This window comes from Canis aureus, chromosome 17 (assembly GCF_053574225.1).
Source record: "Canis aureus isolate CA01 chromosome 17, VMU_Caureus_v.1.0, whole genome shotgun sequence".
NCBI classification, from domain to species: Eukaryota; Metazoa; Chordata; class Mammalia; order Carnivora; family Canidae; genus Canis; species Canis aureus.
In genome coordinates this window covers 49,537,310-49,559,607 of record NC_135627.1, presented here as the reverse complement: position 1 = coordinate 49,559,607, position 22,298 = coordinate 49,537,310, and the positions used below count along the sequence as shown (strand labels likewise).

Here is a 22,298-nt window from a genome sequence, read left to right as displayed (position 1 = left end):
CCGGGGGGCTGAGGACAGTTCCTGGGTCCGGGCATCAGCAGGGGCGACAGGAGCAGCTACCCGAGGCCCGGGTCCTCCTGCGGGGCTGCGCATCCTCCCGACATGCAGCGGGGCCGTGGGAGGATGGGAAGGGCGGGGACACGCAGGACCAATGGGGGCGCGTGGGCGTGGCGCCCTCTACCGGAAGCCCGACTCTGCCTCCGCTCTTCCGCCCACCCCTGGCTGCCGTAAACCGATGAGGATTGGCCGGGCACCTTCGCGGGAGCCACTGGCACGGCAGTGACGTGAGGAGCCGCCTGGCCTCCCCCGAGCTCCACACTGCGCATGCCCCGAGAGGTCCCTGGGAAGCCGCCCGGGGTGGGGCCGTGTCACGTGCCTGCGGCCGCAGCTCAGGCCCAATAAGGGGTCGTCGCGCTCTATAGGAGGAAATTAACCCCACCAGTGACCCAGGTAGTGCTGTTTTTGAGATAAAATTGTGCCTAGTCATTTGAAAGCTATGCTTCTGCTCCTCAAGCATCTTGAGGGATATTTTCACCGGGTGTAGGATTCTGGCTTGATGTTTTCTTTGCACGCTTGAAAATTCTTGGGCCACTTCCTTGACCTCTGTTGTTTGTTATGAATAATAGACACCGCATTTCTTTCTTTCTTTTTCTTTTCTTTTCTTTTCTTTTCTTTTCTTTTCTTTTCTTTTCTTTTCTTTTCTTTTCTTTTCTTTCTTTTCTTTTCTTTTCTTTTCTTTTCTTTTCTTTCTTTTCTTTTCTTTCTTTCTTGATTTCATTTATTTATTTGAGACACAGAGAGAGGCAGAGGGACACAGGCAGAGGGAGAAGCAGGCTCCATGAGGGAGCCCGACGCGGGACTCGATCCGGGGTCACCAAGGTCACGCCCTGGGTCACAGGCGGCGCCGAACCGCCTGAGCCACCCGGGCTGCTCCGTCTCCCTCTTTCTAATGGTTTTTCCCTCCTATAAGTGAGGTGATGACTATCGCTGGATGCTTTTCAGGATTTTTTTTTTTTTATGTGTTTAGTTTTCTACTTTGTTAGGCTGCCCCTTGTTTTTTCACCTAGAGAGAGAGGGGGAGAGAGAGAGAGAGCGAGCGCAGGCCTCTCTCTGTTGCTGTGTGTCTGTCTGTCCTGGGTTGTCGCTTCTGGGTTGCTGGCTTCTTCAGCTCCCAGCGGTGTGTGCAGGAGACAGAACCAAATCCTGCAAAGCCCACGGTCACGTAGCTGCTCTGCTGGTCTGCTTTATTTTTTTCCAGAGGTTGTTTTGTTTTAGTATAATCACTGTTGTTTGTAGTTGTACTTAGTAAGAGGAGTAGTAGAAAATAGACCTACTCACCATCCTTGAAGTGGAACACGTTGTTGTTATTATTACTTTGATCTTTTTTTTTTTTCCAGTTATGCCCCATTTGATGAATTACTTCGTGATGCACTGAGCTGAAACATTTTTTCCCATTTCTTGACTGTGTTTTTGACTTAGCGATTTTGTATTTACTGTTGTTTAAACTGATGGGATTCCTGCACTTCAAAATTGAATATCAAATGAAGAAACAATATCAGATAAATTTTTGTCCGTTTTTATAAATTATTGAACAACTTGATAGGTCAGAATATATTTCCGCTATATACTTTCAAAACTGTTTTAGATGGTATGCAACATTTCTTCCTTTTTTGTTTTGTTTCGAGGGAGAGATACTTTTTTTTAAAGATTTTATTTATTTATTCATAAGAGCCACATAGAGGCAGAGATACAGGCAGAGGGAGAAGCAGGCTTCATCCAGGGAGCCCAACATGGGACTGATCCTAGGACCCCAGGATCACACCCCAGGCTGCAGGCAGCGCTAAACCGCTATCACCGGGGCTGCCCTCTCTAGCCTCTTTTAAACTGATATGCCTGAACTTGATGATCCTTAAGACTGTGTTCAGATTCAAGGTTTTACTGTTTTGTGGATCAGTCATTCTAGTTTTCTGTGGCGTATTTGACCTTATGAATATTCTCACTTTGGACAAGAAAAATGTTGAGAAGCAAGGCAAAATGGACATCAGGGAAATTTGATCTAAAGTGACAGCAAAATTAACAAAGCAAAATTATTTTAAAAGCTTAAGAAATTCTGCGTTGACTGTATTTCTGAATCATGAAGAAAAAAATCAGAGATCTGTTAATTCCAGCAGGTCTTGTAGAATGCTTCCATTCTATCTGCCTTTGTTAAGTTTGTAGCCAATTTTCACTGCAAATTATTTTGACTTACATTATTTTATGTTTTTTACTTTAAATGCTTTCATTATTCTGGAAAAGCAGCTATCTAAGTAGCTAGCTGTGTTTGAATTGTTATGTTTCTATGGCTTTTGATATATAGTGGAGAGATTTCTTCCGACACATCTAATGTTTTCATCACTGCCAGGTGCAATAAATTAATCTATTTGAAATCCTATTTATCAGAGTCCCCTACTTGGGCTTTAGCTATACACAAATGTTTTAATTCTGATTTTCCTTTTCTTCTCTAATATAGGAGTAGTTACCTAAGAGTAGTCATTTTTTTTTATCCTGTTACATCTATTTTTGATTCTTTTTTTTTTAATTTTTTAATTTATTTATGATAGTCACAGAGAGAGAGAGAGAGAGAGAGAGGCAGAGACACCGGCAGAGGGAGAAGCAGGCTCCATGCACCGGGAGCCCGACGTGGGATTTGATCCTGGGTCTCCAGGATCGCGCCCTGGGCCAAAGGCAGGCACCAAACCGCTGCGCCACCCAGGGATCCCCTCTATTTTTGCGTAGAATAATTTTATCTGTTTTTGAAGAGACTATATCTTACTGTTTATCAAAAATTTTAAAAAATGAAATCAGCTTTAGGAAAAGCCATATCTTTGTGTGATTTCATATTGTTAAATCATGTTTAGAAACCTTAGGCCAATACTTATTGCTCCTTCCGATTTATATTGTGCAAAAAATGCAAAGTAATTTTTAAAATACAGCACAAAATTGATCATTTTAACTTTGATTCACACATATCTTGTCCGTGCAGACTTTGCGTAGCTAAGCCATTTTTAAATCTGATAAAGGGACTTAGAGTGAAAAATTCTTTCTATTAGATTTACCTCCTCTGCCAAGCCATGATATATAGATATTCCTTAGTCTCCACTTAGCTTTCCTGGTTTTTAAAATAATATACTGTATCTAATTTATACAAACTGATGAGTAGCTATTCACCTCTAAATATATGTGTAGACTCCTAAATTTTAAAATTTGACCCTATCTTGACTTCCAAATTCTCTTTTCCAACCTGCTCCTGGCCATCTCCAGGTGGATATTCTGCTATTACCTAAAACTAAACAGTGTATAATACTAAGTTTTTAATTTTTCTTCCCCAAACTTGATCTGTCTACCATATCTTCTATGTCAAATTTTTTTCTTAAAAGATTTTATTTATTCATGATAGACACAGAGAGAGAGACAGAAACACATGCAGAAGGAGAAGCAGGCTCCCTACGGGGAGCCTGATGTGGGACTTGATTCCAAAACCCTGGGATAATGACCTGAGCCAAAGGCAGATGCTCAACCACTGAGCTACACAGCATCCACTCTTCTATGTAAAATTAATAAAATCTGTGTCTTCTCAAACAGTTCAATTTAAAATTATCCTCAACTCCTCTTTTTTGATTAATCCCATGACTTTCAGACTTGAGTGAGCATCAGAATTGTGTGAGTGCTGGGCTCCACCTTTAGGGTTCTGATTCAGTAAGTTAGTAACAATGCCTAAGAATAGGCATTTCTAAAAAGTTCCTTGGTGATGCTGATATTGCCTGTCCAGGAACCACATTTTGAGAATCACTACTTTAACTTCCTTGTATAAATAGTCATCTTGATGCTAAGTGCTGAAGACGTTTTTGTAATTCTCCATTGCCTGTAAAATAAAGTTTAAAACCCACATCACACGCATACACACACATTTGGTGGGGGGATGGATATTAAAAACTTTGGCAGTTATATTCTAATTATATTCTAGTTGTATTTTGCTGCCCAAATATCATATCAAACCACCATCAATAAAACATTTTGATCGTTGAAGAAAGAGTGACTAATTCTCTTAAATGTTTGTCCTTTCATTTACTATCATTTTTTAAAAAAGAAATTCTCTAAATCTAATTTAAAACAAAGAAACTGGAAGCAGTCATATATGTCAGTGCTTCAGTTATACTGAATTTTAACTCTCAGTTTCCATTTATATTTTTGGACTTTTCTACCTGGTCGTCATGTCGGCAGCTTATACTTAGCAAAACTGCCAATGCTAAAAGTTATCAGCTATAATTTATTCATCCCCTTTTTCCCCTCTTATAGTACCTACCTGTTGCTTTAACAAATATGTATTATTAATCTTAAGATGTTGGTAAACATCTGTTGAATTGAAAAAAGGATGGATACTTCTTCCATGCAGTTGTGCCACTTTAGCTTCCAAGTGTTATGTATTATGAGGTGTTTCCATAGATGAGTAAAATTATTGTTCCCCTCATTGGCTAGGGAGCTCTATATATATGTATGTCCACTGATAATCATTTAAAACCCTCTCAGAGGAGTAAATGACACTTCAGTCTTCTATAGATTCATTTTATAAGAAACCATTACTTAATATTAATTTTTAATATTCGTATTTAATTAGGAAGGTATTTTCCTACACAAACAGGAGCAGAATGAACTGGTATATACATTGTGCTCATTCCATAAGCACAAACTTCTCCAAAGCATGGGACCGTAGGAAACATTTTTTCATCAAAGCACATGGTTGCACACCAAGAAATCTAAACTGTGAATACAAATTGTTCTGATGAAGGAAATCATTGATCTTACACTAATTAGCAATATGTTCTCCAGGAAGGAAATCACTCTTGAGAGGTTTAACAAATGGAATAATATGGAGGAACTATTCACAGGCTTGTCCCAAAGAATAGTCCGCATCCAAATGCAAACACCTTTGCCATTTTTTTTCCTCCCACAGTTTCTTCTCAAGTTATTGATATTAAAAGTAGATTCATCTTCAGTTTTGCTCTCCAGAATGGACATGATCTTGCTGTTTTCTCCCTTCTCAGTTGTCTTGTATTAAACAAACAAAAATAAACATTTTGCATGCTCTTTTTCTATAGGAATGGTTCTTTTGAGCCCCTTTTCTACCTTCCTGCTTTTGTTTCTTTGTATCTTCCTGTAAGTAAGCTGCCTCATACATGAGATCTTAAAAATGTCAAGGACATAAACTACTTGAATGTCTTTGAACTCCGTCAGAACCTCCTTTACCATAGTTGCTCCCTGATTGTTAAGCTAACTTTTGATTGATCTGTTTTTCCCTCTCTTTCAAACTGCCTCCTCTGCTAGTCACTACCCCTGTTTACCCACTCAGCTCCTAACTCCCTTTTGCTTTAAACTCCTTTTTATTAGGACTCATGCAGACTCTGCTGTGCTCTCATGCTGTCTTTCTGTAGCTGGCCTCTCAGAGCTTTAGATTATTGATTCTTCTGCAGATGAGAAATTAAGCTGAAATTCTTCTGCTTCACTTCTGGTGTTATTCATGTTAGGTTTGAACTCAGCATTTCCGAACATGTTTTACGTTATAGAAAGTAGTATCTACATTAGTTGATGGATTATTTATTAGTAACTAATATACTAAAAAAGACCAAATGCTTTAAGAACTCAAATAGCCTTGAATGTGTCTGTGTTTAAAGATGAAGAAACTGAGATTCAGAAATTGTTTAAGTAATTTGAAGTAGGTTTAAGTAGTAAGTTAGTAAAAAGCAAGGGAAAAAAAAATCAGGTGTTCTCTTAGAGAATTTTCTAGTTAACTATACATAACTTGTCCATAAATGTGTGTATTAATAGCCAGAATCATTTTATAATATAGGTACTTAAAACTTTCATATCTGTACTATTAAACAGTCATTGTTTAAATAGAAAAAATACTTTATTTAGATTTTGATATTATTTCTCCAGTAGTCCCGTGAGATAATGGGAACTATCTTTTCACTCTTGAGTGGTATCTCAAAATCCGACATGAATAATAGTAGGTTGCCAGTATTTGCACAAGGTGCTCTAAACTATTTTTCTTATAATTTTATCTATTTCTTCCTTTGTAAGCCAGAAAGTCAAAGGTAATTTCTCTGAAATAGCACAAATGTTTTGTCTTACATTTATTTTCACAGTTTCCCTTTTTTGCTTAGAAAAATCTTGATCTTAGGCTTCTTGACTCAAAAAATTAGTTCTAGAAATTGTCTAATAGTGAAAGAGTAAATAGTTAAAAAACATTAAAATACTGCTGTATAGGTTCCAGTTGGTTTTCAGACCTTGAAGTCCCCATCTTGTAACAGTTGGATTCATTTAGCTTTTACCTTGAAGATCTAACTCAGGCCCAATTTTTAAGGCCAATACTGATTGTAGAGATTAAAAAAAAAAAAAAAAAAAAAGCGGGAACCACAAATAGGCATATTTTCTTATACTGTAAAAATTTGGTTTTGGGACCATTTTTAGTATTGAAAATTTTCCTTGATTTTAAAACCAATTCCCCTTTGGCTCTCCAGGACTAATAAATGCCTCCCTATAACTATGTTCTTTCCATATCTCTAGGACTGATTCTCTGAATCATTCTAGCCAATTTGTTGAGGATTCAATTCACATTCTCTTTCTTTGGCTACCCCTAAGGTTACAACTTCTAGTTTGTATTTAAAATATTTCTGTGTGAGGAATTCCATAATCTATACACAGTGGTGGAACTCTTAAGATGGTAGTAAACTTAAATGGGATTGAGCAATAAAATATTTGTTATAAAATGTGCCATATAATTTTGAATAGTGTATTTTAATTAGTGTTATTTTTAAAGTTTATTCTCCTTTTTATGGCTAACCTGACATTAGATGGATTAAAAATATAATTTAAAAGTTTTTTTAAATGTAGACTTATCCATTCAGTCAAATCTAAAAGTAACCTATGTTTATATAAATACATTAGCATTTGTCAATACTATTATTAGAATATGGGGTTATTTTTGTAGATACTTTTTCCCCTTCATCAGAGATGAACACATATGGGATCATGACTAATAAATTTGAAACTCACACTTGTAATTTCAATGAAAAATTGTAGTTTGGCATCAATTATTAACTTACAAATAATTGGAAAGGAGCAAATTATATTTTATGTTTGTGTTTCATCCTGTTTTAAAGGTAGATTTGTACAAAGATGAGAAAATAAGAAGTGCCCTCATTTATACTTAACCAGTGAATGTTTCTCAAAGCAAAGCCCCTATACCAGCATAGTCAGCATCATGTGGGGAACTCATTAGAATGCAAATTTTCTGGGGGGATGATCCCAGACCTTTTTAATTAGAATCTGGTACTGGGGCCTAGTGCTGTGTTTAAACAAGTCTTCCAGGTGATTCTGATGCAGTATAATTTGAGAACCATAGTAAACCAGTTTTAATGACAAAAATTAGCTATTCTCAGAGAGTAAGTAAGAACCAATGGATAGCTCATTTAGAGCTATTTGGGTTTAGAGAAAACAAATTAAAAGAAAAACAGTGGGGATCCCTGGGTGGCGCAGCGGTTTGGCGCCTGCCTTTGGCCCAGGGCGTGATCCTGGGGACTTGGGATCAAGTCCAACGTCGGGCTCCCGGTGCATGGAGCCTGCTTCTCCCTCTGCCTGTGTCTCTGCCTCTGCCTCTCTCTCTCTCTCTCTCTGTGTGACTATCATAAATAAATAAAAAGATGTTCTTTAAAAAGAAAAACAGTGAAAAAAGGTGAGTTCATTATTTTTCATGAAAATTCCTTTAGAAATTCCAAAAATTTTTTTTCTGAAGTCTTTAGAATGAATTAATAATTGTAATGAAATTCATGATGGGAATTTGAATTTTGGATTTCATATGATATTCTATGCTTATTGAATACCATGACTTCAATCATTGGGTCAGGTTACACATAATTATCAATGGCCAGTTTTAGTATTCATATGTAAATGTATAAGATTTAAAAATCATGGAAATGAATATTTAGCAACTGGCTTCTGAATGAAGAATTTGAAATGTGATTTATTTTCTTGGCTTTGTTAGCAGTGAATATATTAGCCCTGCTCTAATAAAATTCACATTTCCCTTCTCTGCTTACTGAATGAGCTGTTCAAAAGGCAGAGATCAAGAGTTTTGCTTAGTAAACAAGAATCAACAGACTTAGAGCAGGTGTTGCCAGCCTGATATTCAAGTTTCATAGGCGAACAATTTAAAAACACATTAGTGAAAGCAATTGTGTGGAAACTGTAAGTTTAAATTTATTATCTTTTGTTGCTATTTTTCAAGAAATTCATATTTTTTGAGGATAATTTTATAAATCACCATCAATCCTGTACCTAAATCTGTTCTCTAACTTATGTGTGATATTATCTTACTAGGTTCTGTGAAGTCCACAGAGAGGACAGAGTATTTAATTCAATGTCCTATCACAATAAATTATTAAGAGCAGTTATTGGAGTTGACCATCAAACTGATCAAAACCTTCATGAGCAATGGAAGAAATTGCAGTGACAGACACTCTTGTATAGGATTCTAATTTTTATTTAGCAAATACTTATTGATCATTGATCATTTTCTAAATGTTAGAGCTGTGTTCTCTAGATGTAGTTTCTGTAAAGGCAGCATCATTATCAGCTGGAAACTTATTAGAACTGATAAAACCATGGGTATGCAACTCTAGACCTGTTGAATGGGAAACTCTGAGAATGGGCCCAGCATTCTGTTCTTGTTAAAATCGCATCCAGATGATTCTTACAGACATCAAAGTTTTAGAACTGCCCTAGAGCTAAGCATTGTATTAGGTACTGAGTATACCCAATGAAAGATAGGAGAGAAAGGAAGGGAAGAGAAGGGGAAGAAAGAATGAAAGATGCATGGACAGATAAAGTAGTATTCCTACTTGCAACTTATTCACAGTCTAGAAGAGAGTGCTCGATTGGCAAAACATGTAAATAGGCTTCAAGAAAGACATGTACCAGGTGGTTTTTCTTTTCTTTTTTTTTTTCTTTTTTTTTTTTTTTAAAGATTTTATTCATTTATTCATGAGAGAGAGAGAGAGACAGGCAGAGGGAGAATCAGGGTCCATGCAGGGAGCCTGACGTGGGACTCGATCCCAGGTCCCCAGGATCAGGCTCTGGGCCAAAGGCGGTGCTAAACTGCTGAGCCACCCGAGCTGCCCTGTACCAGGTATTTTGAGAACACTGTGGGACTGGTTGTTAGAGACAGCAGAGAAAGCTATACTTGAGTAAAAGCTTGTGAAGAGGCTTGCTAAGTAGGCTTCAGATAAGGCCCTGTCCCTGACTTGATACACTTCATCTCCTGCTCCTGCTCTGCCTCAGGCTTAGATTATTTTTACATATTTGATTTGGAAAATAAACTATGATTACTGATTATTTAGTCCTGAAAGCGTGTTTGTCGACATAAGAATAGTAATATAATCAATTACAGTCGGTTGGGGTATTTTTATGTTTCACAAGTACTTATGAATCACTTCAATTTACATAGTTTCTTTTTTTTAAGATTTTTAAAATTTATTCATGAGAGACACAGAGAAAGAGGCAGAGACACAGGCAGAGGGAGAAGCAGGCTCCCTGCAGGGAGCTGATGTGGACTCCATCCTGGGACTCTGAGATCACGCCCTGAGCGGAAGGCAAATGCTTAACCACTGAGCCACCCAGGCGTCCCACATAATTTCAAATAATAGACTTTTACATCTCTTAAAAGATGATTCTATAATTTTGCTTTGTCAAATAAGAAAAGACAGGCATGGCAAGATCAATTTGTTTGCTCTAGATTTTAGGATTGTCAAGAGTTAAGTCTTACTACGCATTCTCTCACTGTGATCCCTAGGGTCTTCCCTTCATTACCATACTTATTTTTCCTCACAACTGAAAATAAGCTCTAATTATTTCAAATTTTGACCACTGTTGGGGAATTTTGTCTCTGTCTCAAAAGAATGCAGTAAAAATAAAATATTGCACACAAAAAACATTTTTATTTTTAAAATATTGTATTTATTTATTTGAGAGAGAGAGCACAGAGGGAGAGTTAGAGGTAGACTCCTTGCTGAGCAGAGAGCCTGATGTGGGGCTTGATCTCAGGACTCTGTGATCACAACCTGAGCCACCCAGGCACCCCAAGATTTTTTTAAATGACTTTTTAACATTTAGAATAAAACTAAATGTTGAAAATCAGTAAGTTTTTGAAACATTAATGTCCTCTTATCATTGCATAAACATGCCAAAGATGAGTGTGCAAGTGTGTGAAGGGGGGATTCTTATTACCTCTAATTCTAGTTAAAAATTATTGAAATCTTGAGCATTTTCCACAAGTTATTGAACCCTAGCAAAACAGTGTTATTCCTGACTTTTTGCAGTACTGATATTTGAAGATAAACAGTGAAAAGATTGCTGGTTTTCTATCGTGAAAATTGAAAATCTTGATAATTTTGTAACTTAAAAACATTGTGTTTTTCTATTTCAAGAACCAGTCCTTTTTAAACCTGGACTTGCCCTTTTCTAAATCCCTTTTGTTTAAGTCTTCTTTTCAAAAGGCCAATTTTCATGTATTAACTATACATTATTTTCTATTACAAAGGAAACTGTAAGAACCAAAAAACAAACTAAATTTAATAAGCTTAATTTTTTCATTACCTTCACAAGTTGAGTGATGTCCCTTCAACATACATGTCAATCCAGGAGCTTAGAATGTGACCTTACTTGCCATAAGAGTCTTTACAGGTATAATTAAGGTAAGGACCTTAAGAAGAAATCATGCTGAATTTGAGTGGTCCCTGAATAAAATGATGAGTGTCCTTTTGCGAGACAGAAAAGGAAGGGAACCTGGCTGGCTTCGTCAGTTAAGCATCTGCCTTTGGTTCAGGTCATGATCCCTGGGTCCTGGGTTCCAGCCCTGCATTGCCCTTCCTGCTCAGCCAGGAGTCTGCTTGTCCCTCTCCCTCTGCTCACCAACACCCTCCACCTCACTCCGGCCCCCATTCATGCTTTCTCTCTGAAATAAATAAGATTTTAAAAGGAAAAAAAAAAGAAGACAGACACAGAGCAGAAGTTCATGTGAAAATGAAGGAAGCAAATGGAATAGTGCATCTACAAATGAAGGAATGCCAACGATTGACAATAGCCATTCGATACTAGGAGAGAGGCATGGAATAGATTGTCCAGAACCTCCAGAAGGAACCAACCCTAGTGACACTTTGGGCCGACTTCTGCCCTCCAGAACTGTAAGAGAATACATTTCTGTTGTTTTAAGCTACTGAGTTTGTGGTAGTGTATTACTACAGCCCTAGGAAATTTAAGACACTATTCATGAATGATAGATCAGTGTACTTCTTTTTAAAATTTCTCTGACCATCTTTCATTGACCACAAGTACCTTTCTTTGGATGTAAGTTGAAGTCATGTCACTTGTGCATTAGAAAAGCTTACCAGAATATCTGTTACAAAATTACTGCTCTGGATTCTTAACTTCCACCTTTAGAATTGAGTGAATTTCATTGAATCAGACAAGGTTCAGTGGAAAACAGAAACCATATTAGATATTTTAATTTTTTTATTATTTTTTTTTTTTATTTATTTATGATAGTCACAGAGAGAGAGAGAGGCAGAGACACAGGCAGAGGGAGAAGCAGGCTCCATGCACCGGGAGCCCGATGTGGGATTCGATCCCGGGTCTCCAGGATCGCGCCCTGGGCCAAAGGCAGGCGCCAAACCGCTGCGCCACCCAGGGATCCCCCATATTAGATATTTTAAAGAGGACAAGATCTATACAGGGAATTAGATGCTCATAAAATAGGAAGGTTAAGGCAGCAAGTTCTAGTCTGAATCTCCTTGAATAACTCCTAGTATTAATTCAACAATAATCTGCTGGGGGAGCTAATACCCTAAGGCAACCTCTTGGGTTATGATTGAAGCAGAAGCTTCACTGTAACATTTGCCTCTCAATATCAAGGAAGCTGGAGGTAGGAGACCCATACCTTTGATTCAAAGAACTTACATCAGGGACACCTGGGTGGCTCATCGGTTGAGTGCTTTTGGCTCAGGGCCTGATCCCGGAGTCACGGGATGGAGTCCCACATCGGACTCCCTCCATGGAGCCTGCCTCTCCCTCTGCCTGTGTTTCTGCCTCTCTCTCTGTGTCTCTCATAAATAAATAAATAAATAAAATCTTAAAAAAAAAAAAAAGAATTTACATCAAATAGCTTCCTAGTAGCCATGGCCAAAAACCTTGGCCTACTTCTGCCATTTTAATCAATTATGAATACATCCAGTTGGCAAAACCAGTCGTCTCCAGAATTCTAGCTTCAAGAACTTGTATAAAATGCATATTTAAAAAAAAATGCATATTTCAGATTCCAAACCTCCCTACGGTTAGAAGGACCCCGCATTTGGTTTAATGCTCTACTGTTGCCATCTTGAAATTCTTAACAAGGAGCTCATATTTTCGTTTTGCATTGAGCCCGCAAAATTATGTAGCTGGTTCTGTCAGCCCTGTATAGAGCTCTGACATTTTATCCCGTACTAATATTGCAAGGACAATTGTTGCGGTTTTGCTTTTGTTGCTTGCCTTTCTAAATCCCACTTTCCAGGATTGTGTTGGTTCTGTTGACTCTTGACTAAGTCAGTGTGGTGCATCTTCCCAGCTTCCTTGGAGCTTCAGCTAGCACCTACTTGTTACCTTTTGCTGCAGTTGCACTATACTCCTGAAATCCCCAAATTTCTACTCTTCACCTACAGCCATACTCTCCCAATGCTGAAATTTTCCTGCCTATTCAGACTTTCTTTTTTCTCATACTCAGTTTTATTTGAAATTAATCCTAAGTTGGTATATAAACAGAATCTGGTGCATTGACTCACTAGCGTGGCCTTTCTACCACCAACAAAGCAAGACTGTCATGCATTGAAGCTAGCCTTTGCACACAGCTTTCCTTAAATTTACTTTATATCTTCAATAACGATGCTGTGTGTGTTACAATTGTGTAACAGGAGGCAGCTTGTCATTTGGTATAAAGTATACCAATTAGGGAACATGGAGACCTTGGTTCATGTCCCAGTTCTGGTTAACTACTCATGAGACCTCTGGATATTTCTTTTCCCTCTCTCTGAACCTATAAATTGGAGGGGCTGTACTAAATGGACTGTAAATTCCTTTCCCAGTCAGATTTTTTTTTAAATAAATATGCTAACAAGCATAGCTGGCCTCATAGATTTTGTTGTAAGAAAAAAATACATTTTTTTTTTCCTGTGATGGTATACTGTAGATGCAGGGAAGTGATTACTAGTATTCAAATGTGGCATGCTGTTTCCATGTTGTAGGCAATCATGCTAAATAAAAAAATAATAATTTTAACTAAAATAAATACTGTGTTTTGCATGACAGGAAACTAATGCTAGCTTCTCAATATTCACTGCAGGCAAAATGATATTAAGACCTGATCCTGGGATGCCTGGGTGGCTCAGCGATTGAGCATCTGCCTTTGGCTCAGGGCATGATCCTGGTCATGGGATCAGGTCCCACATTCAGCTCCCTGAGGGAGCCTGCCTCTCCCTTTGTCTATGTCTCTGCCTCTCTCTGTGTGTCTCTCATGAATAAATAAATAAATCTTAAAAAAAAAAAAAAAAAAAAAAAAAAGACCTGATCCTGTGCTTAGGTAGTTTCTGGAAAAAAAAAAAAAAGAGAGAGAGAGAGAGAGAGAGATTCAAGTTGAGGGCAAACAATATTAAAATAAAAAGGGAGGAGATCCCTGGGTGGCTCAGCAGTTTAGCACCTGCCTTCAGCCTGGGGCGTGGTCCTGGGGTCCTGGGATCAAGTGCCACATCGGGCTCCCTGTGTGAAGCCTGCTTCTCCCTCTGCCTGTGTCTCTGCCTCTCTCTCTCTCTCTGTGTCTCTCATGAATGAATAAATAAATAAAATCTTAAAAAAAATAAAAAGGGAAAAAAGATAGTACATGAGAGTGGTTGAGGATGAGATTGATAAAATTATTTTTCAGACAGTTTACCCCATGCCACTGCCTCCTGTGGGTGACAAGCAATATAATAAAAGGTGTTGCTATAACAACACTAATTAATTATAATGGGACTTCATGCACAGTAGCTTAGACCCAATTCATGATGCTCTTATATGTCACAGAAAATGTGGCAGACATGCTTATGTAGAAGTGTGTTGAGATGTGAGGTGATGTGCAAGGCAGTTGTGACTATTTTAACCTGTGCTTGGACTGTCCTGTATATGATCCTGTTTTTTTTTTTTTTTTTTGGTAAACATATGGCATGGCCATCAGAGCTAATGAAGCTTAGAGTGTACATGTACCATGGACACTCTTTGAAGTCAAAGGAAAATTGTGATAAAGCACAGATTTGTGGAACCCAGGTTATCACTAGCACCGATTTAGAGGGCTGAAAAGAGTCATGGCTGTCAGTACAGTTATGGAAATTAGTCCTAGGGATTCTAAAATGACTATAGTAACCATCTGACAGAAATGAAATCCAAAGTAAGCAGTAAAGAATCTGTGATGTATATGCAGTAGGAAGATACCCAAAACTATAAATAAAATAAAATTAGGTACCCAGATGTCTGAATATTACTGTGGATATATAAAATGTCATTGTTAGTGCTTTAGTTACTGAATTCATAGTTTCTTTTTTCTCTTCCCAAATGCCATGTTTTCCATAGTTTTTTGTTTGTTTACAGTAATTGCTACTGCAAAACACCACTGTGCTAAAATCGAACTTATTTTCTTTGGGGGTATGTTGTTATGGGATATCCCACATTATTACAAATTCTAAAGAGAAGTTAAAAAGAACTACTAGCTTAAAGTGATTGTTAGAAATATTGAGCTAATTTATTTCTGAGAGATGTCTCAGGTGGAGACAGCTGCCAAGGCAGATAACTAAGCAATCTACCAGGAGAGGAGAAATTTGAACTCTCAGCCCTGATAGAAACAAGAACAACAACAACAACCCGTCTTGTAGTGTGGATTAAAGAAAAGCAGACATTTGGAAGGCAAGGTGGATGCTTCCCATTTAGCAATGTCGAACCTGATTCTCATGTTCCTGCATTCGGCTGCCAGCTGTGTATGGGGCTGCCAGCGACTGTTATTCCCCTGCAGACACAACAGCAGCTGTAGCACCACCTGTGTAAGGAGATGAGCCTGAGAGACGAGAGAATTACATTGACCTCAGGCTAGTTTTGTCTTTCTCTAATTTCTGCACTACTGTCAGATTTGAAAAAGAAAATCACCACCTTGTGATATTGTCTCATCAGACCCCTCAGTGCTCTCTGTAGGGCACTGGGTAGCAATCATAAGCATATAAATGCAGAACACATCACTGAAAAGGACATGAGCTCTTTGGTCCTTTTAATCTAAATCAGATGGATAAAGGATAGACTCAAGGAAGAAATGTGATAACAGGGAGTAAAAACTACTAAGTATCTAATGGTGGAGTTCATCATCATTTAACCTTAGGGAATCTACAGTTATTAGTCAAGAGTTCCCAGTAGAGGTCTGTGAGGAGCCAGAAAAGGAAGGACTGCAAGTAATTTGTTTTCTTGATGTGAAATAGAAGGTTGCTGCAGGACTATGAGGAATTTGAAAAGAATGTTCAGAAAATAGATAATGTATATACATATGTAAGAAAGAGTAAAAATAATGTTAACTTGCTTAGAATAAAAGAAGTAAATGAGAGGGTGTAATGAGGAAGTAATTGATGTTTTTCAAGATAGGTAATAGACTAATAAGATAAAGGAAAATGAAATGAAAATAAAAAGGATTATCTTACTCTAGAAGCATAATTATGCAGTCACTGTTAAAGTCCTACTGGTTTTATTCAGGGCTTTGGATAGAACAAGAAGACGTATGCTTCAGTAAGGTTCTTAGAGCTGCAGTGTTTCTTTCAGTAATAATTTTAGAAAAATTAGGCAGAAGATAATGATCAATAGATTTTTTATAAAGGTCATACCTATATTTTAAAAAAAAGGGCTTTTGAGGAATTTATGAAAGGATTGCGTTTCAGAATCGCATGTTTAAACTTACTGCATTAGTATGTATCAGTGACTTTTATCAATTAACCAGAAATCTGGGTCTATCAGCAGAATTCATCCATCCATCTTTGCTGTGAAACTGGAAACAGATTTGTTTAAATTATTGGTCTTTTAATTTGCCTCATTTTGTCTCCTGTCTGAGAAGCCTGTTTATTTTCAGGCAGCTGCATATGTTGGCATGATTGATGAGATCTGCTACAGTCAAGCAAGCAGCCCTGGGTGACCAGTTTACCCTTCCCCGCTAGGGTTCCAGCTGCCAGTTGCCCCCATTCTGTGACAGCTTCTCCTTCTCCTCACCTTGTCATCAAGCCAAGATTGTACACTGTAGGAGAACAGGTAAGCATCTGCCTCCATAATCATTGCCAACAGCTCTCCATTATCAACTGCCAGGGGTGCTTCAAAGCAATGTGGAGTTCTTTCTCTTGACACAGAGACCAAGTGTTTTTATACCTGAAACAAGCTTTGTCTTTACTGACTGGGGAACCTCACATGTAAAGTTTTTTTTTTTTGAACCTGCATCACACATCACTATAATATTATAAAACAGGTCATTGCACTCCCACCCACTGCAGGTATTCTAGATTAGACTATGCAAAGCCCTGTCATTTAAAGACAGGATTTTTTTGTGATTATTATAATATTCTTCTATAGCAGAAAAATTAAAGAGCTCTGTCAGACATTTTCACTCCAACATGATGTAAATTAAATCTACCTATAAAGGTGAATTATCTTGCAGCATCTGTCCTTCTGTTTGTAGAGCAACATGTGTGGATCAAAACCACACTAGAGAAAGCATGTTTGCATATAGCAATATTAAAGTGAACTCTATTGTTTTGGTTTTTAGCTGCATGATACTCACTGTTTTAAATGATCTGTTGTTGTGATTTGATATTTATAGAGTCCGTGCTAATCTAGGAACTGCAGGGACTGTCAATACAGTATAAGTTTTGCTTTTAAAAGGACCTAAGTTTCTATAATAATCTATATTATTAATTATATTTATGCATGTGACTATTGGTGTGTAGAGAATATGGTACATAATTTGACATAGATATATGTTTGTCAGAATAACAATAATTTGCTTCAAAGCAGTTAGAAAAGGAAATGTTATACAGTGGTTATTAAGATTGAAGACTTTCACAGACATGATTTGGTTAAAATCCTGAGTTGGTACATATCAACTGTAAGATCTTGGACAAGTTATTTAACTTCACAGAACATAAATTTCCTTATCTCCAAATGGGGATAGTGAAACTTACCTTTTGTGGTTTGTTCTGAGAACTGAATATGAAAATATATGTAAATATATGTAAAGCTCTTAGTGCAGTGTTTGACACATAGCTATTATTATTTCTAAAGCAGTGAATAAAAAACACAAGATTGTTTACTAATAGGTCCTGAGATTACCATGATCCACACTCTAAGAACCTTGTATCAGTTGAAGTTTATTAATATGCTTGTATATAAAAGATACAGCATATTAGTAGAATGGGGGAGTAGTTTTTTTCTGCAAATTCTTGTCCCAGTGTAGAGACACTTAATTGAATTTAGCAAGTTAGGGAAAGTAATCTGACTTGTTTTCTCTATAAAGGCACAGGATTTGAGGTCTATTAGGGCTTTTCTTTATGTGAGGACTCATGGTGGTGAACTTGATGCACAGTTGGCCTCTTTAACTTCTTGGTGTCTTCTTGAAAAAATTATTTCATACATGTAATTCTCACTTTCTTGATAAGTAACATGGTAATGAGTATTAGTGAAATAATTTATGGAAATCACTTGGCATAGAGCTTGGTTTATTACCTGTTTGTACTTAATACTATTATTATTATCAGTTATTTTCCTTATATTTAAGTTTAACTGAAATTAGAGAATTGCCCTCCAATGGTTATATTAATATGAAAAATTATATTCTAACACAATTTTGATTAAGAATGTTATTGGTTTCTGGATAATAAATCAAGAAGTTGAGGTGAAGAACCTTTATACAGTCGGGCTCTTATTTCCCCTACCTATAAATCCCAGAAGATAGATAGAAAGACAAGTGTATTTCCGTAGGTGTTAAAAAATCCTTACCACTGGGCAGCCTGGGTGGCTCAGCAGTTTAGCGCCGCCTTCAGCCCAGGGCCTGATCCTGGAGACCTGGGATGGAGTCCCATGTCGGGCTCCCTGCGTGGAGCCTGCTTCTCCCTCTGTTTGTGTCTCTGCCTCTCTCTCTCTCCCCCTCTCTGTGTCTCACATGAATAAATGAATAAAATTAAAAAAAAAATCCTCACCATGGGCTATAGTTTTCTCTCATTTATCTTCCTGTTACTCTCAGGGAAATACCCATTGTGACCGGCATGTGACCATAGCTAATAGCAAAAGCTTTAAGTCTAAGAAAACCATCCTTTTTCTTTTTTCTTTTTTTCCTTTCACCAGTTATTGTCATGACTGGGACTAGTCACAATGGTTTATAAGTAGTTCATCAACAATACAATAAAAAGTATTTTAATCATATTTTAACTTGTTATGATACTCTGATGTTGGAATATTTATGGAGTGACAGACATGAAAGGAACATGGATACAAAACAGCTAGGTTACTTTGGATTATAACCTCAAGGCAGGGAAGTAGTACCCACAGCACGGAAGGCTCAGAGTATTTATCAGCATAACAAATGGGTGTCATATGTGAATGGGAAAGCAGAGGAACATCCTACAAACAAAATTTAAGGTAAATTTTTACCCTACTAGGTAAGCACTAGTGCATATGCCAGGAGTTCTTAGGTTAATATAGAAGAATATGGATAATTTTTAGTAAGTAAAAATGGCTGAGAATGGAACATTTAATGTAATAAAGCGTGAAAATGGCAGATGGAATAAAAGGATGAATTGGGAAGTTTTTACCTTTTATTTTCAATTGACTTAAAATTACTCATTATTTCATTTGCTCTTAACTTTGGCAAGCCCCATTACCTAGAAAACATCTATCTGCTTTCTCTTACACAGTGGAATATATATATATTTTCTCTTGGACTTTGAGATTGAGATTACCATCATATATAACACAATAGTGTGATGATTAGTGTCCATTGCCCTGCATGAAAAAAGAGAAAATAATTCATGAAAATAGCTGTTGTCATAACAGAAGTAATATATGTTGGTCAATAGTGAAATGACAGATGAAAATTTAATCCTTAAATCATTCAGTGCTTTGGGGTCATTTAATTTTTGGTGTTCCTCAATTTCCACAAAAAGTAAACAGTATTAGGTATACTATCCAATTCATACCTTATTATGGGTACTAATTTTAATGAGAGCTTTTATTAAATGCAAGCAAACGCTATCAATCTCTATTAAAATATTTTTATATTAAATTATCTCAAAATGGAATTTTTATTTTAGGCATGGAGTGACCATTGTGCCTGTAATGTTTCGTTGAGAAAGATTGTGTTTGTATCTCAATAGGGTTCAAAGATGGAGAATGTATTGATAAATTGTGTTTCACCAGCAGTGAGGTGTAGAGTAATATATTGGCTATTTCTGAGCCAAATAATCAAATAACCAACTTGTTTTACTGGCACAATCTTATTCACACCTTTATATCTGTGGTAATTGTTGGCGATTTCTCCTTTTTCAAAAAGTTAATCCTATTTTGTGGCAGTGAGTTATCAATTTACTGCCTCTCATTTCATTTCCTGTTTCATTAAACTGGAGCTTAACCCTGTGAATAGGTTGGACTTACAAGAAACTGACAACTTGAACCTATAATAACTCTAAGTCTCCCTGTGCCATTTAAGCAGCCTGGCCACCTGTGCCTGAAGAAATAAGCCAAAAAATTGTGCTGAAAAACTCTGATAATCTCTCTGGGTGGGGGTTGGGGAGCAGACACTTGCAAGGGGGGCGGGTACTAATTCTACTAATTCTTCTTGCTACTTGACCCAGGAATAGAGTCAGATCTCAACATGAAAGTAAATAAATGGCTCCAGGGAGACAATCCTGTAAATCTTCAGAGTGATACATTATCTCTAGCTTCCAAAGCCTTTGCTATTCATATCTCCTCTTTACTTAGAAAGCCTGGATTATGTAAAAGCATGAAAATATTCAAGGAGAGTATCTTTCAACAATTCATTATGAAGAACAGCAAGGACACTCTTGGCCCACAGGAATTTCTGGTAGCACCTCATTAATCTTGACCTCCCAAGAAATCAAATAGATGAGAGCTTACTAGAATACTTCATGACTTATATAAAAGAGAGAAAAAAGCCTTCTAGATCTGGCCAAAAATCTGACTTGAATCAGTACAATGAAAAATCATGGCCTTGTACCCAGTTTTTAGACTAAATTAAAGCCAGGCTACCAATATAGAGCACCTTGATTGAAAGGGAGGCTGGTCCTGCCTGGGACATCAGATAATTATGCAGCCTGAGTTTTCCCTCTTTAACCCATTTATTCATAAAGTTGGGTGTGTGCAGCAAGTATCATCAAGTAGAAATAATAGATAAAAAGTGTGTTTGAGCAAGACCAGGATATACAGGTAAGTTGCATAAGCAAATGTTTCAGTTGTTTTTTTTTTTGAAACTGATTTTTTTCTTCATGGCCTCCTTTCCTTCAGTCCCCATCTTTTGACTCATGAGAATTCCATACAACCAGTTGACTGAAATGAAACACTGGAGCCTGGTTTACATCTGGGTCTGCAAGATATTCTGGTCCTTCCTGAAAGTGCAGTACCTGAAAGTATAATTGCAACATTATATCCCCATCCTCCACTCAGAATACCTGCAAATATCAAGGACCCACTCTTAATCACAGGTAACCCACATTAAGTACCTAGGATTCAGTCTACACTGGCACTGTCTAATATGAGTGCTTTCTAAAACAGCTGCTAACCACATATGACTACAGAGCACTTGAAATGTGACTAATGATACTGGGGAACTGAACTTTTTTTAAGATTAGCTAATTTTCTTAAGATTAGCTAATATAAATTTAAATGTGTATAGCCACATGTGGCTAGAGGACATGTTTTTGGACTGTAGTTTGAGACAAATTTTGTTTTATTTGCAAAATACATAGATCAGGTATTAATATCTTATCTCTTTAATAGCTTCCAAATCCGCCCTCTCCTTAACTGATGGTGACCTCCTTTAATTCATTTTTTTCACCTGTATCATTGCATCATCTTCCTATATGATACCATCATTGCACCCCACCCTAAGATGTTTGTAAAATATAAAACTTCAGTTGTCACTTCTCTGTTTACAAAGAACACTCCACCCCATAAAGCCATCAATAATTTGGTCCCAGATTTGCTCTCTAGCCTCATATTCTTGCCACATCATCAGAAACTCACCCAATTCAGGAGGACATATCACTCACTCCTAAAATCATGTTTTAAAAAATTACGCATTTCTATGTCTTCTTGACACACATTCTAATTGTTCTTTCTGGAATGCTTTCTCCAGTGTTTTCACTGATGTTTCTCCAGTGTTTTCACTGATGTTTCTCTAATTGCTCCTTTAAGACTAAGCTTATTTGCAATGTGGTGATCTTTAACTGTCCCTATTCCCCAAGGAAATCTAAATTAAGGGTCTCTCTTCACTGGTTCCAAAACATGCAGTTTTACTACCCCAGTGATAACTAATAAATTGACAACTAACTGTAGTTATAAGTAAAGGCTAAGTAGTCCAGAAACTCACAAGATAGGATGTTTCCTTCAGGGTTAAGTACTCACTAAAAGAAAACCCCTGAAAAATGGCCAGAATTGCCAGAAATTAAGTAAGGTATCTAATACGATGGTTTGCTCATCTATTTGATGATTTAAACATGATAGTTTTGAAATACTTAGGTTGTCAGTGAACTTTATTAAAATAAACTAAAGATTTTTCCTCACTTCCCTTCAATATTAAATAATTTTATGTTGAAAAAAAAATCCCTATCCAGGCTCACTTTGGCAGCACATATACTAAATTTAGAATGATACAGGGAAGATTAACATTTACAAGGATGACATGAAAATTCGTGAAAAATCTCTCCACCCAGATTTCAATTTACAGTATATTCAAAAGCATAAAATTGAAGGACAAGAAAATTCTTGATTTTTATGTGTTCCAAAGCATCCCATGTAACAGAACATGGTGGCAATATTTATCACCTTTTATATAATAAGTTCTTTTGAGGAGGTGATATAGGGGAAGATGAAATTATCCAGAAAGGTTTCTGTGGAGG

General features: G+C 37.1%; 2 long non-coding RNA genes across 4 annotated transcripts in view; one reads left to right on the top strand and one right to left on the bottom strand.

Moving 5' to 3' along the window:
* The first annotated feature begins 328 nt into the window (after positions 1-328).
* LOC144287960 (uncharacterized) overlaps positions 329-22,298 on the top strand; it is a 132,839-nt gene continuing 110,869 nt past the window's right edge. For 2 of the 3 annotated variants that reach the window (XR_013355854.1, XR_013355852.1), the window contains exons 1-2: positions 329-450; positions 16,253-16,428. This is a non-coding gene — a long non-coding RNA (uncharacterized LOC144287960). Of the gene's footprint in view, positions 451-16,252; positions 16,429-20,685; positions 20,883-22,298 lie in introns of all 3 variants that reach the window. The other variant, XR_013355853.1, reaches the window with a different exon arrangement.
* The window catches only part of LOC144287961 (uncharacterized), a 48,312-nt gene continuing 46,528 nt past the window's right edge, over positions 20,515-22,298 (bottom strand). The window contains exon 4 of the long non-coding RNA XR_013355855.1: positions 20,515-20,801. This is a non-coding gene — a long non-coding RNA (uncharacterized LOC144287961). The remainder of the gene's footprint in view (positions 20,802-22,298) is intronic.